Below are 15,341 nucleotides of genomic sequence, written 5' to 3' on the forward strand. Positions count from 1 at the left end.
CTCATGTGTTTAACAGACTATTCTGCTTTAGTAATTAAATCTATTACACTCTAGATTTCTAAAATATTTTGCTACCTTCCTGACTATTAAATTCAGGGGGCTAAAGAGACTTGAGTCACCTTTGAATGCTCCTCTTTAGCATGCCAAGTATATACAGCTGCTAATAGGCAGATAAAGTTTGTACCAGCCAAAACAAACAAACAAACCAAAAACCTAACCCCAATGAGGCAGAATACCATTTTGATTGGCACCACTACACTGACAAAAAGTTGTTAGAGAAATGGCTTGTTTTGCCAGTAAAAGCTTAGCTTCAGGGAACAGCAGTCTCCTACCACAAATATGTAGGCAATAGATCTGGGGAACTGAAGAAAGAATAAGAGTGACATGCTAGCTCCACTAAAGTCCCTGGCAAATAGTTGGGATTTCACCCTGAGGAGCTATGTTCCTTACTCACTCACCTGTTCCATGAATTCACTGAGGTGGTGTGGTTACAATAGCGCAGAACTTGGCCCTTTCTATAATTCTCTCTGCAGTACTTTAAAAATTGTATGGGAACCAAATCTTTGTTTCCCAAGAGTTAATCTCTGAAACCACAATTCTCAGTTTTAATTCCATTGCAATCATTACATCAAGTAAAATATGAGAAATAGCAGAGGGACCAGTAAGAAGATTGTGTTTTAATGCAAATGTTCTGGTGACAAAGAACGACAGAGGCAAGAACAATGAGGAAAAAAGGAAACACACTTGAACTCTGGTGAAGCTTGGATCCATGTAATAGCACTTTGCCTAGTTAAGATTTCCAGAATGGCTCCTCAAAGCTTTGTGATATAAAGACTAACAGAAAGGCGTGCTCGGCTGCAACAGCACAATAACCATAATGATTAACAATAATATATTTTTTTAATCTTGAAAAATATGGAAAATACATTTTGAAATAATGAATGTAGCAATTTAAGGAATTTGCATTTCCTTTGCAAATATATACAAAAATAAGTGCACAAATAGTTCCAATTCTCACTGATTTTTGGTTTTAAAAATATTGAAATAAAATGCAAGCTCTTCAAGATTTTTGTTAAATTATAATTAATGAAAATAGATCAAAGGATTATTAGCCTACCTCACTCTAATTTTCATAATATTACATTTTAGGAACCAGATTATAAAGGAAATTGAATGGGCTAAATAAACTGATGATTTCTATTGCTATTTCTAAATACCATCTGCTTGGTACATCAATAGTCTAAATAATACATGCTTTCATTTACTAATCTTATTATTAATAATTATTATTATACTCAAGCCTTCCTATGATGTGTATGTAATAAAAGAAAATATCTCTTTATGCTCAACCAAAACTGCTAGAGTTTCCTCATACTCTTGTTGTACCATTAACAGGGACTACCTAAGTGAATTTCAAAAGGGTGCTTTGCTCAAAATTCCTATTTAGTACCTATGATAAATGTGGTTGATGCATTTAGTGACAATAGGTATTTCTGTTAGTAGGGGCCAATTGCTCTGGCATATTCTGCTTTCTAAAAGTCAATCAGCACTACTTACACTTTTCTGAAAAGCAATTTGCCAGTAATAGAAAGGTAGGAGAGTTCACAGAGAATTTAGAATGAAACAGTTACAGGTTTAACAGAGCAATCACAATGGGTTTTTTGTTGTTGTTTTTGTTTTGTTCCCCATATATAAAGTGATAAAACAGCGTAGACTGCAGTTGAATAAGATTTTGCAACTCCTAGTCTACAACTTCCCAGAATGACTGAAGCAGGAAAAAATAAGAATATGATAGTAAAAGTATGCTATTTACTGAGACAATTTCATCATCCTACTCCGGGTAAAATTGCTACAATCTATCCAGTTGCACAGCACAGTGTGTATTGTCAGGGCTTTTCTAGGTGAAAAAATTGTAAAATAAGCAAGCGTAAAATATAGAGTTAACTTTCCAAACATAAAATTTAGATATTTTGCAAATATCTTATCCCTCTCCATTACCTCATAAAAAAAGAGAACTTTAAAAATGTAGATAGTTAGACCATATTGCTGTGTCACAAATCTTCACTATCTTATTTCTAAAAAGTGGTTGAAAGGCAGTATAGCATATTTGAGATGAAACTCCCAATAGTATTACAGGATGATGTGCTATTGCCCAAAGGCAGATGGTGATGCAAGCATTTAAGGTAATAAAAGACTGCATTGAAAGAGCCAGTCTTCACAACCTGCCCATGGTGGAGCTCCCATTAGTATCAGTGGATATTGATACTTCAGTTCATGAGTTCTGCGTTGAGCTGTGGAAAAGTTTACCTCAGTTCTGGTTAAAATTTGATCTGAGAACATCCCTCTCTATATAAAAAATGAACTGAGAAATAGGTAATGAAAATTATTTTGGCATCCTTTGTAACTTCTGGGATGGACATGGACAGCGTGGGCAGAGTTTCCTGCTAAAAGTCCCAGAAGCCCATGTGCAAGGAAACATATGAGAGGAAATTGCTGAGATGTGAGAGAAGGATGTATTTCTGGCTGACATAATTTATTTTGTGTTTCATAAAGCCTTCCACCAACAAGAAGCTGTGGTGGATTGAGAGATAAAGTATCACTGTGAACCAGAAAACTGGTTTAAAAAGTACTGTAGTGGGATACAGGAATAACAGGAACTATATAATTTGTCTTTTAATAACAAAATAAGCAGCTATATAGGAAAAGAAATTGGTTCCATTGTCTAATATGGTATTAATTTTATATAATAAGTTTTCTGGCGATCACTATACTTTAAAACATAGTTTCTTATAAAAGTGCTGTAACTAGTGCATACAGTTTTCTCGTCTGTGGAAGAGAGAGCTGAATTGTGTTTAAAAAAAAACACATTTAAGTACCTGATATTCAAAAAGAATGAAGCTATCATGGTGACCTCTGATGACAGGACAAGAAGCAATGGGTTTTAAAATGCAGCAAGGAAGATTTAGGCTGGATATTAGGAAAAACTTCCTTACTGTTAGGGTGATTAAGCCCTGGAATAAAGCCTAAGGAGATTGTGGAATCTCCATAATAGAAGATATTTAAGAGCATGTTAGACTAACATCTGTCAGAGATTACTTAGATCATGGGTGTCCAACCCTTTGGCTTGCCTGGGCCGCATTGAGTGAAGAGGAATTGTCTTGGGCCGCATATAAAATATATAATATAGTTAATGTAGATAAATCACATAATAATGTTAAAAGTTTACGATCTTGTGGGGCCGCACTACTAGCTGTCCAGGGCCGCATGCAGCCCACGGGTTGGACATGCCTGACTTAGATGGTCCTGCTGTGAGGGCAGGAGACTGGACTTGACGATCTCTTGAGGTTTCTTCCAGATCTAGTATTCTATGATTATAAGAACTTTCATATGTAGCATCACACAGCACAGAGTGTATTCCATATGCCAAAAAAGTTACACGCCCCATTTTCTCTTGGAAGCATGCATTCAAGACAATTACATAGAATCCCCTCTGATATAACGCAGCACAGCTCCACTGATGCCTACCAACATATAGCCCACTAAGCTGCTTATCATAGTTTCAAGATCTAACAGTGCTGTGTCACGAAGAGGTTTCCATCATACACAGGGTTTAGAGTTTAGTTAAGTGACTCTTAGCACCCCCACTGCAAAAACCATTCCAGCACCCACGCCTTCCCCCACCCCAATAAACTTGTCCCAAAACTGAAAACAAACCAAACAACGAAAAGATGCAGCAACCCATCATTTGTTGTGGGTGTTATTTTTAGAATTTGTTTTCCCAATACAGACTCCTTATTCGGGGCCATTGTTAAAATTCTGATTGTTTTGGTTGCAGTTTCTGGTTAGGAAGACTATCAGCGCGCTTTGGGGAAGCATAAAAACTCAGAAAGGGTTCTACATGTAGAAGCAAAAATAAGGACATGCTTGATCCTATGGCACCAGCCACTGGTCCAATTTTGATACAGCACACTGCTCCTATCAAGATGTTAAAACTAATATAAGGACAACAAGCAGTGACACTGCTGTAAACTCTGCTGAACTACATTGGAGCAGGAGAGCCTTTGGGAGGGACAGGACAAATCTTACATATTTTGCTAAAGCAAAGGAAGCACGTAATGTTTGGAGATGCCTCCCAACCACCTTTTTCCACTCCTGGAGGGTGGATACCATTGAGTCTGCATGCTGCTTCTGAAAGGGGGGTCGAGTCAGAAAATGTATGGCTGCTGAGGAGATCCAAGAATGGCGCCCTCTGGCACCAAAGAAGTGCTGCTGCAAAATGTGAGCAGTGGCCAGGAGAAGAGATAACATCCAGAGCTGGAGGACTTCAGGGACTTAGCATGGAAGGCCAAGTCAGCTTTGTGACCAAACTATGCAGAAGACAGTGCAGAGCTTGGGCAATAATCTGTCCAGACTCTTTGGGCTGATCAGCGTCCACTGGTTCATTTGTGATTACAAAGGAAATATTCAAAACATGACACGTTAGTGCTGCAGGCTTCTGCCTGAGCTTTCCGAGACCTAATACAACAGCTGTGAGACATAAACCGCCCCCTTCTTCTCTAGGGTGTTAACTCAGGTGCCACCTTGGAACACTTTAAATGTCACCATTGTTCAATATTTCACTGGTCAAAGCATGTAAAAAAGGAGGGAAAAATCAGGACTACCCAGCAAGAGGGCAAAAGGGAAAATTTGTTCCTGTTTGAAAAGGCCTCCAAATCTAGAGGCATTCCAACCTGGTGCACATGGCTGCAGCCCCTTCATGTATGTGCTGGCCACCAGAAGGAACAGGTCAAACTTGAGTGACACGGTGCCTTCCATTGAATGCTGGCCCAGCTTTCCTTCTGTCCTAACAGAGGAATAGCTGGGCCAGATCTAAGTAGTACTGTCACCCCATGCACCAGGTAGCAACACAGGACCAATGGGAGTGGGGAGGCAGGACCAACATCACAGAAGCTGCTTCTATGTGTGATTGTGGGGCAGGGGCAGTGTCCAATTCCCCCGCCCCCACATCCCTTGGAAGGTGCAGGGGGCAGTTTGAGATTCTATCCCAGTACCCAAGTGAGGAAAATATAATGAGACCTACACCACCATTTTTGAAAGTGTACACAAAGGACTAGAGTGGAGGTGCAGAAGACATATGAATTAAAATACAGTGATTGCAGAGGTTGTCACTGCCCAGACGAGGGGAGAGGAGGGGGCACTCAACGTTCATGAGCATGACCACTGCTTTTTCTGTGCCAGTACAATATACTGACACCTTTTTTCAGAACGCCTCAGTTGGGGTTCCCATGGCTGGGGCTGCTGGCAGGGCTTCACGCCCCAAATGGCTCCTCCCCCCCTTTTTTTTAAAAAAAAAACAAAAAACAAGAAAAACACTCAGTTTAAGAAACACTGTACTATATCATAATCATTAACTAAAACTCCACTGATATCTGTTCTTCTCTCTGGCAGCCTTGCAATCAGTTTATAATAAAATAAACAATTATTTAGTGGTTTAATGAAAATCCTAAACCTATTTAATTTATTTTTAGTGAATTTGTTAGCAACTACTACAGTTGAGTAATTAATAAACTATTCTCAGAGACAATAGAGGAGTCATTGCATTATTTTTGGCACCCAGTACACGTTGGCAGCAAGTGGCATACCAAACAAACAGATTACACACACAAAGTGTGTTTGTGTTTCCATATATAAATACATAAATTCTCAGATAAGAACGACATTAACTGGAGTTAAAGTTGAATGTTTACATATAAGTAATTCTCAGGTAAAAAAAAAAAACACTGGAAGGATTTGCTGTAACACTTAAAGCAAGCATTACAAACCTAGCCAATTCAGAGCTAAGCTTAAAAGAAATCCAAACACGTGAAAACACGGAAGTGCTCGGTTAAGGCATCCAAAGAAAATTAGCTCAAGACTGCACTCCCCACACTATGCAATATGTACAGAAGTGTGACTAATGCATATTACTGTTTATAGTCCCAGGTTCAGGTAAACTGATTTTTTTAAAGACACGTGAGATTTTTATTTTATTTACTTTATGTCCTGGTGTATAGATATGCACACTCTTAGCTTACGTATCATCACGCTGATTTAAATTAGTTATTGTAACTAAAAATGCATAACTTAATTCAAAGCACACTGAGATGTTAGGTTGTGTCAATAGTTCTCTAGCCCAATTAACATTTTGGAAGTTTATGAAACATTCACTAAAGCTATGCCACCTTGGAAAGTTAAAATATTTCTAATTGAAATGACTGACTTCTGTGGGACTACTTAGGTGAATAAAGGCTTATAACACCAGGTTTTATTCCTTTTCTATGGTCCTTCTGTGACAGTGCACGCAAAACTCCCATTTCCTTCAAAAGCAGTTCAATGGATTTAAGGGCTGCAGGATAAAGCACTCACATCTAACTGCATGAAGCTGATTGGATACTGCAGAGACAAAAATGCACTAACTTTGCACCAAGCGAGCAATTTATGGACTGGAACAAGAACATGCATTTTAGGCTAGGTCCTCTTAAATGTCTAAAGATTTGAAACAGGAAGTTCTCATTGTAAGAGTAATTTCTGATCATTTGAATACCTTATTGCATGCTCATTTCAGGAGTAAACCATGGGAAAGGACTTCGTCCATATTATTTAAACATCTGTGTTTAACTCTCCCTTGGGGCAGGAACATAGCAGGAAATGAGGTTTATTTATTTTAAAAGCATAAGGTATTTTGTTATTACTGCCTCACAGTGATAACAGCTACAACTGCACTACAGTGATCTTTTGAAAGAAGACCTTCTGGAAGATCTCTTCTGAAGGAACTTCTTTCGAAAGAGTGAGTCCGCACACAAAAAAGTGGATCAAAAGAGTGATCTGCTCTTTCAAAAGAGTGTGTCCATACTACCCCTGCTCGTTGGAAAGGATGGGCAATGGGTAGAAAAATCAGGTGCCATGAGGACTGTTCTTCAAATAAAAGGGCCTGTGCAGCATCTACACACGTTTTCTTTCGAAAGAAGCTTTTGGAAGTGGGCGCTCTTCATGAAACGGCCAAGGAAGAGTGATTTCGAAAAGAGCACTGCATTCTTTCAATTTACTTTCAAAAGAACACTTCTTGTGCGTAGACGCTCTGCGGAATCTTTTGAAAGCTCTCTCTTCTTTCGAAAAATCTTTTGTAAGAACTTGCTAGTGTAGACACGGCCAACACGTTTTGCACATGATATGAGAAAAAGAGAGGAGTAAGGAATTAATATATTTTTCAATTTAAAAATGAGCATCATGCCGAAGTAAAATACTGTAAACCAGCATTTAAAATGTGTTCATGGAAAATAGTTGAGGCCATATCATCTGTCTGAATCACACACACTGCCCGGTTTTGTTATTCTTGTTTCTTGCTTGATTGCTTTCAGGTTTTTATTCTCACTTTCCTTTTTTCCAGCTTCCACCAAATACCAGAGTGGTGACTCTGAAAGAATTTCAATGAGCTTTATGGGTTTTCTATGTAGTGTCCCCCAGTCCTCCTGCTCAGCCACCAGAAATGTCATGTATGGCTCTGCTGAATTTAATCAGTCTGGGTGATCGTGGTAGTGCCTAACAACCAAACAAGAATGAGTCTCCAATAGACTGAGCACTGTACAAATACAGTAGTAGACAGTCCCTGTCCCGAGATGCTTACAATCTAAATAGAAAAGACTGACATAGGTGGAGAAAAAGGCATAACATACAGAGTGAATGATGGGATGGTAGCAAATGGCATATTAGTTCCATGCAGTGTGGGTGAGCATGGGAGATGGGTTTAGTTAGGAAGAGATCAGCTAAGTGGAAAGTAAAGTGAAGGAGAGATGACATGGAAGGGAAGGGGGCAGAAGGGACGGCACAGGAGGTATGAAGGGAAGCGGGGCAGGTGTGAAGCTGAGGTGAAAAGACTGTGAGTGGGAGGATTGGAACAGCCAAACAGCCCAGGGCAGAGAAAGTCCAGCCAGAACTCTAGCCCAAAGGCCCTGGCTTCTTCTGCAGCTGCTCCTAACACCTGGAGTCTCTGTCTGGCTTTCCCTGCAATTTTCCCCAAAATTTACTCAATCTGAGAAAAGAAACCACTTGAGTCCTGCTTTCCACAAAATGGGGGAGGTCTCTTCTGCAGTTTTGCTCCAGAGATGCTGGAGGGGTGGGGTGTAGCCTCAGTTGGGCCCAATTTTACCCTTTCCCCACTGGAACACTGATGTTGAAATGTGGGAAAATCTAAAATTGGGAAAAGACTCTCCTAGTTATTTTGGCTACGTCTACACGTGCCCCAAACTTCGAAATGGCCACGCAAATGGCCATTTCGAAGTTTACTAATGAAGCGCTGAAATGCATATTCAGCGCTTCATTAGCATGCGGGCGGCAGCGGTGCTTCGAAATTGACGCTCTTCGCCGCCGCGCGGCGCGTCCAGACGGGGCTCCTTTTCGAAAGGACCCCACCTACTTCGAAGTCCCCTTATTCCCATGAGCTGATGGGAATAAGGGGACTTCGAAGTAGGTGGCGTCCTTTCAAAAAGGAGCCCCGTCTGGACGCGTCGCGCGGTGGCGAGGAGCGTCAATTTCGAAGCGCCGCTGCCGCCCGCATGCTAATGAAGCGCTGAATATGCATTTCAGCGCTTCATTAGTAAACTTCGAAATGGCCATTTGCGTGGCCATTTCGAAGTTTGGGGCACGTGTAGACACGGCCTTTGAGTCCCAAAGTGTTCTAGATATTTTATAATACAGATTCTCAACATTATATTGAAACTTTCATGGAACAAACACTCACTATATTAAACAAAAACTACAAGTGAATTAAATTGATGGTTTTACTTCTTCTGAAGAATGGGATGTTAGGCTTATTCCCTACCACGTCCTCACTTACTTGGCTGAGCAGTCCTCGCAGTGTTGAATGCACTGATTTACATGACCAAGGATCTCTCTTGATTTAATCTTAAGAAAACATCTTGGAAATGTTAAGAACTGTTCTAGGCCCTCAAAGATTTTGGGCCAAACCTAATTAATAACCATACAATTAACCTGTGAATCTTTCAGGCTTTCATCTATTTATAAAACTTGCATACATTTAAGACTGCCACAAAGTAGGACAGATCACCTTCATGTTATTTTAGCCGAGTGAGATCAAACTGTCAGACGGCTAAAAGGGCCAGATCCCTATATTCTTGTTAGCCAATTAGCGTTTGAGCTCTTTATTTAAGATGACTACAGCAGACAAGAAAAGAAAACATCAGCTGACAATTGTGCTCTTTGGTATTGCCAAGAGCGAATGATGGGACATCCACAGCCATCAAGTTTTTTGAACATTCCAAAGAGCGGAAATCACCTGCGGGGAAATGTACCCACACCATTCACTGTTGCAAAGTGAGAGTGCTGGTCTAAAGAGAGTGACAGTGCTGCCAGTCAGCATCTGCGTGGTGCCCTACTGCTACAGCATCCAATGTAGAACCCTGCACTGATACAAAAATGTGGATCCACATCCTGAGGCTCAACTCATTATACTAGCCACAATCCGCTACCTAAATTTTACATGCATTTGTACAGCAAGCTATCGGGGCGGAGGCGGGAGGGAGCACAGATGAGCAAAGAGGAGGCTGGGTTGTGCAGGGAAGAGGCAGGCAGCACAAAAGCAGGGACTGGAGGTAATGGGCAGCCCAGACACATGGCTGGAGGCTCCACAAGTCAATGCTCATCAGGCAGGGGAGGGAATCAGGCAGGCCTAGCACTTGCCCCCCCGCCCCCCACAGGGAGATTTAGGATAGAGCTTGTTGTATGCTTTTCCTGCTGGCAGTGCAGGGGCCTGCTTGGCATTCCTCCCCCCTCCATGTAACAACCCCTGGTGAAACAGTGGTGCGGACAGGTGCCAGGGCCCTGGGCAAGGTTAGAGTGAGGGGACCAAGCTCTGCACTCGGAAGGGGAAGGGCCAAGAAGAGAAAAGGTGAGGCCAACAGTGGAAGGGGCGGGGCTGAGTGCAGTGCAAGTGCTGGGCCCTTCCCCCACTCCGACAGCTGCAGGCAACCACAGCAGCACTGCCGTAGTGTTGAAGTTGCACGCATCAGATGGATGGAATCTAACACAAACCAAGTGTCAGACATGGAAGTGGAGTAGATCACAGAACTTTCCTTTATGCCACTTGATTTGTGTTAGATTCCATCCATCTGATGGGTGCAACCTCAACATTAATGTTCCACAAAGATGCAATAACCTCAATAGCATCATGGGTATCATAGGAAAATTACCACATGCCTCATGGCTGCTACTTTTGAGTATCAGAATTTCAAAGAATTACTACTTTAAGGAAGTTAAGCAGAATCCCAGCATGTCTGGTTTTATTTTGGGGAATATTTAAGAAAAAAAGCATTGGAAAGGAGAACCAGATGCCCTGAGTTCATGCACCAACTGGGATTTTCCAGTCATTTTCCTGCGTTTTGAATACAGAGTTCTTAACTAGTAGAGAGAGAATGTCAAAATGTTCTGTGTTCAGGTTTGGTCAAACGTTCAAAGGTTTGGACATCTTGAATTGGCAAAACAACTGAAAATCACATAGGAACAGAGTCTCTTCTGCTTCTAGACAAGGCTGAAATACTGTGATTGAAAGCTGGTTTTCAAAAGGTAACTGCAAAAGCACACAGTGTAGGAATATTTTTAAAGCTTACAACTAAGTTTGCTGGTCTAATTCAGAGCAGGGTGTTTGCACTAGAGCTTGAATTTTATTCCACCTGCAATGCAATTGCTTATTCAAAAAAAAAAATCCTGGATTGGCCTCTGTGCGCTCATTATGCCTTTACAGAATGTCACATTTAAATTCCTTTGTTTTCTTGCAGTGCTATTGTATTTACTTGGTAATGCAGAGAACAGAAAAGAACATGACATTCCAAAATGCACTCTTTCCCATGACTTATACTGCTTCTAACAGCATGTGATAAGTCTACTTAAGATATTAACACAGCTGCATAAATAATAAAATAAATTTTTTACTAGTATATCTGGTTGAGTAAAAAGGGTTTGCATATAAACTATGGTTCCCCTCTAGGAGTATTTTGAGACTTGCTTGGTAAGTCATGAACACTTGAACCCAATCAGCAGCACAACTTGCTACAGGCTGTAACTGTAGCAACTTGTAAATGCTTACATGTTTTGCCACATTTATCAAAACAAAAAAGCAGTCAAGTAGCACTTTGAAGACTAACAAATAATTTATAAGGTGATGAGCTCTCGTGGGACAGACCGTCCTATAACAGAACAAAGGCGAGTGTTTCCCTTTGTTTCTTTGGCTGAAGTTGTCTAGTTCTTTATAAGGAGAAGAAACAAAAGAGATTCTGGAAATAATAATCAAGGGCAACTCAGACATGAAAAATCAGAAGCAGTGTGGTGCTGCCATGAGATAAAGTAATTTCTTGAAGACTTACTGCATATTAACAGTGAAGCAGCACTATTCATAGTAAGTTACATGTTGCAAATCTGATGACTATACTGAGGCTGATCACCCACCCAGTTGACTTCAATGGGAACAGGACTGGGTGTCACAATCCAATCTATAACATCCAAAAAAGGTCACTTGGATTTATCCAAATAACAGTAATCATGGGACAGATGAGTTGTCCGCAGCTGAATTTTCCCTTGCAGTTGTTGTATTGAGGGTGTCATTATATTTTATTGTTTCAAAATGTTGTTGATAACCACAGCCACAAAAAGCAATTAAATTATTTTTTCTTCAAGCAATTGTCTTAAAAAAAGAAAACCAGACAACCTACAAATATTTTACATAAAAGGAAATATAAAAGCTGAGGGGAATGTTACTGGAGATGCCAGGGACTCTGGTCTTTTGTCACTGAGATTAAATTGTTCTAAGAATGTACAAGATTTATGAATATGTAATATTTTTCTGCAAAAGAAAAGAAGTATTTCAGTTAGGAGCAGCATACTGAACCTTATGCAAAGGAATGATACAACAACAGAATTGTATTCACTCAAATTTGGTGCTAAATATTTTCTCTCAGTTCTCTGCCTTTCAGAGGCTAATTAGAACTTATATAGTCTATTTTAATCATTACAATTTAGACTGCACATTTCTATTTTGTTTCTAACATGAAGGAAAATTATATTATGAAAAGAAGACCAATTCTCTGTAGTCCTGTTCTAATACTTTACAAAGGAGAAAATGTAGTGGTTGTAGAGCTAAAGACAAGTATCCAATCTGAAAAAAAGATTAATTTAGGTTTAATCAAAAGTAATAGCATCTTGCAAAAATATACATAAAATACACAGGCTTACCACATATGCACTATTTTTCACTATTAAAAATCAATATTTACCAATTTACCATATGTCATCTGAGATACTCTGTTGCTTCTTATTCAAAGTATAGGGAAATAATCAATATCTAAACTATTATTGGATGGCAGCTATAAGAAAATGCTGAGTTTTTATTAGTGACCATCAAATTGTCTTGGTAAGATTTTCAAAAACGTTCACCACTGATTTGATAAACTTATTCCACTGACTTCAAAGGGGGAAGAGTTAGACCAACAGTGAGAAGTTTTGAAAATCCCATTCTACTTTTCCCTATTTGAGCCTCAGTTTGGTAAAATAAAAGGGACATTGATCTTGCAAATACATGTGTGTCTGGGTATGAATTTTTAACATAAGGTGCCTGCAAAAGTGTACAATATCACATTTAAATTTTAGCATGCAGTTAAAGTTATGCGTGCAGCTCAAGGTGAGTATGCAAATAAATGTTAGCCCCCACCTGTACATGTGCCTTACTGGAGGTGGTAGTCATGATAATGTCATGTACAAACAGGGTCATGTATGCCTGCATTTTTTTAATAGATTCCAGGTTCCCCAATTTGAAAATTTGGTCCATTCTCCAGAAAAGTATATAGCCAATGTATTTGCAGTACGAATGAAATATAGATTTTGTAATGAAAATAAAGGTAGGGCATATGTATTAGAAGATTTCATCCTATGAAAAATTAGATTTGTTTCTAAATAAAAGAAATATGCTGAGCTACTACAGTCATACGCCGAGATACACCCATTTGGGTTACAAGAATTCGACTTTACAAGGAGTTTCACTTAATAACCCTATTTCGGCTAATGAGGCATTTCTTCGCATTTACGAGGACTGATTTGGATTTCACGTGCCTCAGCAGGACACAGCCGCCCTGCAGCTGGAAAAAGGCTGCAGCTCCAGGCAACGGCTGCCTGCAGCTGCTGCCTGCCCGACACATCTCTCTGCAGTGCCCGGCAGCAATTTCCTGGAGCCCCCAGCCGGCCACAGCAGGCACCCACCTCAGGAGCTGGGAGAGGAGGGGACAGCGCCCATCTGTGGAGCCGCTGCCCTGGGCACCTCGGCCCATCCCCACCTTTACCTTGACACTGCTGTGGCTGGTCTGGGTCTCCACCTCAGCGCCGCAACAGCAGCGCACCCCAGCCCGGCCAGTGGCCACAGGCTCCCTGCGCTCCTGGCGGTGCGGACTGGGGCCAAGCAGAGGCTGGCGGCTCTGGTAGGCGAGCACCGAGGGGATGGAGTTGGCCATGTTGGCCTTGATGAAGAGGCCATGCAGGGGGGCAGTGGCGCAGTGCGGGGAGGTAGACTCATCTGAGTCCCAGCAGTAGATCACGCCGCTCTGCAAGACGTGGATACTGGGCGCACAGCCCATCCCATCCCCGCCGCTGCCGGTCACCCCTCCAGGCGGCTAGGGGACCACCACTGCCCCCCATGCGCAGCTGCGCCTTGGGCGCTGCTCACTGCCAGCGGCGTTCCGTCCCATTTAGCGCTTGGCTTTCCTGGTACTGCTGCCTCGGCCGCCGCCGGTGGGGCCTCTCTGCTGTGGAGCCCCATACGAGCAAGGCATAGCCCCTTGCCAGCTGGGGGGCCCCTGTGCCTGCCTAGCTCCCTGCGCAGCCAGCTGCCTGGGACTGCCCCCTCCCCGCTTAACCTAAGCTGCGCTCAGGCCGAGCTGCCCACCCACTTCCACCGCCCCCACCTCTGTGGCCGTGGGCAGCTACCTGGCTTTGCGCCCCCTTCCCAGGCACTCTACAATTTCCGTTCCCCTCACAGCCCTGTCTCTGCACCTGGGACAGCCCCCTGAAAGCAGGTAAGCAGCCATATTATAGAGCAATTAATGAAGGGAAAATGCCTTGTTATGTTGTGTTACGATAACTAATGTTAACTATTGAAGTAATTGCGTTCATTTTAATGGGATTTGGTGTTGTTTTAGCATAAATGAATGTAAATTGTGGGGCCCAGGAACGCATAAAGTTTTTTCACATTGAAATAAATGGTAATTACTTTTTCCACTTATAAGAATTTGCCCTAATTGCTTCCTAATGCTAATGTCCTACACTTACCCAAGTGTAAAGATTCCTGATGCTGCTCATTTGCAGCTGCAGAGGGAGGAAATTAGTGAAGTATCATGTTAATTAAACTTAAAACACAAAAACTGTTGTTTCAAGAGTACTGCACCACACTGGCAACAAAATATAGCAAAAAGCAGAGCCATTGCTGGAATGGACATTAGTACCTAAGTGGAGGGAGAAATTAGAAGGGTTATTTTGAACATACATTTATATTACCAGATATTTTACTACTAGTGTGCACAAACAGTAATGCACGAGCTTGTACAACAACAACAAAAAATCACTTTTTTGGTTTTAAAACCAAAGATAAATCACATTGCAATAAACAACTAGCTGAATTTAGCCACAGAGAGTAGGTTTATATAGTGATACATTCATTTTAAGAAGAAATCATGCCAGCTGCTCCCTTGGGGTATGTCTACACTACAGAGTTATTCCAGAATAGTTTATTCTGAAGTTACTATTCCAAAATAACTTATTCTGAAATAATGCATCTACAGTACAGGGAAGCCTCAAAATAAGCAAACCTTATTCCAAAATAGTGTGTCCATACACAATCCAGTCTATTTCAGATTAGAGCCCTTGAAAGCAGGGGCTCTAGTCTGAAATGCTACGTCTACACAGCTACTTTATTTTTCCAAATTATTCCAGAATAGTTTATTTCAAAACAGCCCCTATTTCCTGTCTAGACAGACCCTATTTTGAAATATCTATTTCTAAGTAGGTGCTATGAAGTTACAATGAAGTTTAACAAATTCAAAATAAAGCTCCTACTATTTCAAAATTATTTTGAAACATCAGTTGCATTGTGTAGATGCTCACAAAGTTATTTCAAAATAGAGGCTGATTATTCTGAAATATCTTTGCTGGGAAGACATACCCTTGGGCTACAGCTACACTACATTCCACTTTCACAAGAGGAATGCAAATGCAATCCTCCCTTGGAACCTTCCATACCACAATTATATGGA

At 41.1% G+C, this 15,341-nt stretch overlaps 1 protein-coding gene across 2 annotated transcripts in view; it reads right to left on the minus strand.

Moving 5' to 3' along the window:
• The window catches only part of GLIS3 (GLIS family zinc finger 3), a 254,534-nt gene that overhangs the window by 124,185 nt on the left and 115,008 nt on the right, over positions 1-15,341 (minus strand). The gene's annotated exons all lie outside the window — the stretch shown is intronic.

Source organism: Carettochelys insculpta, chromosome 5, assembly GCF_033958435.1.
Source record: "Carettochelys insculpta isolate YL-2023 chromosome 5, ASM3395843v1, whole genome shotgun sequence".
Classification (NCBI taxonomy): Eukaryota; Metazoa; Chordata; order Testudines; family Carettochelyidae; genus Carettochelys; species Carettochelys insculpta.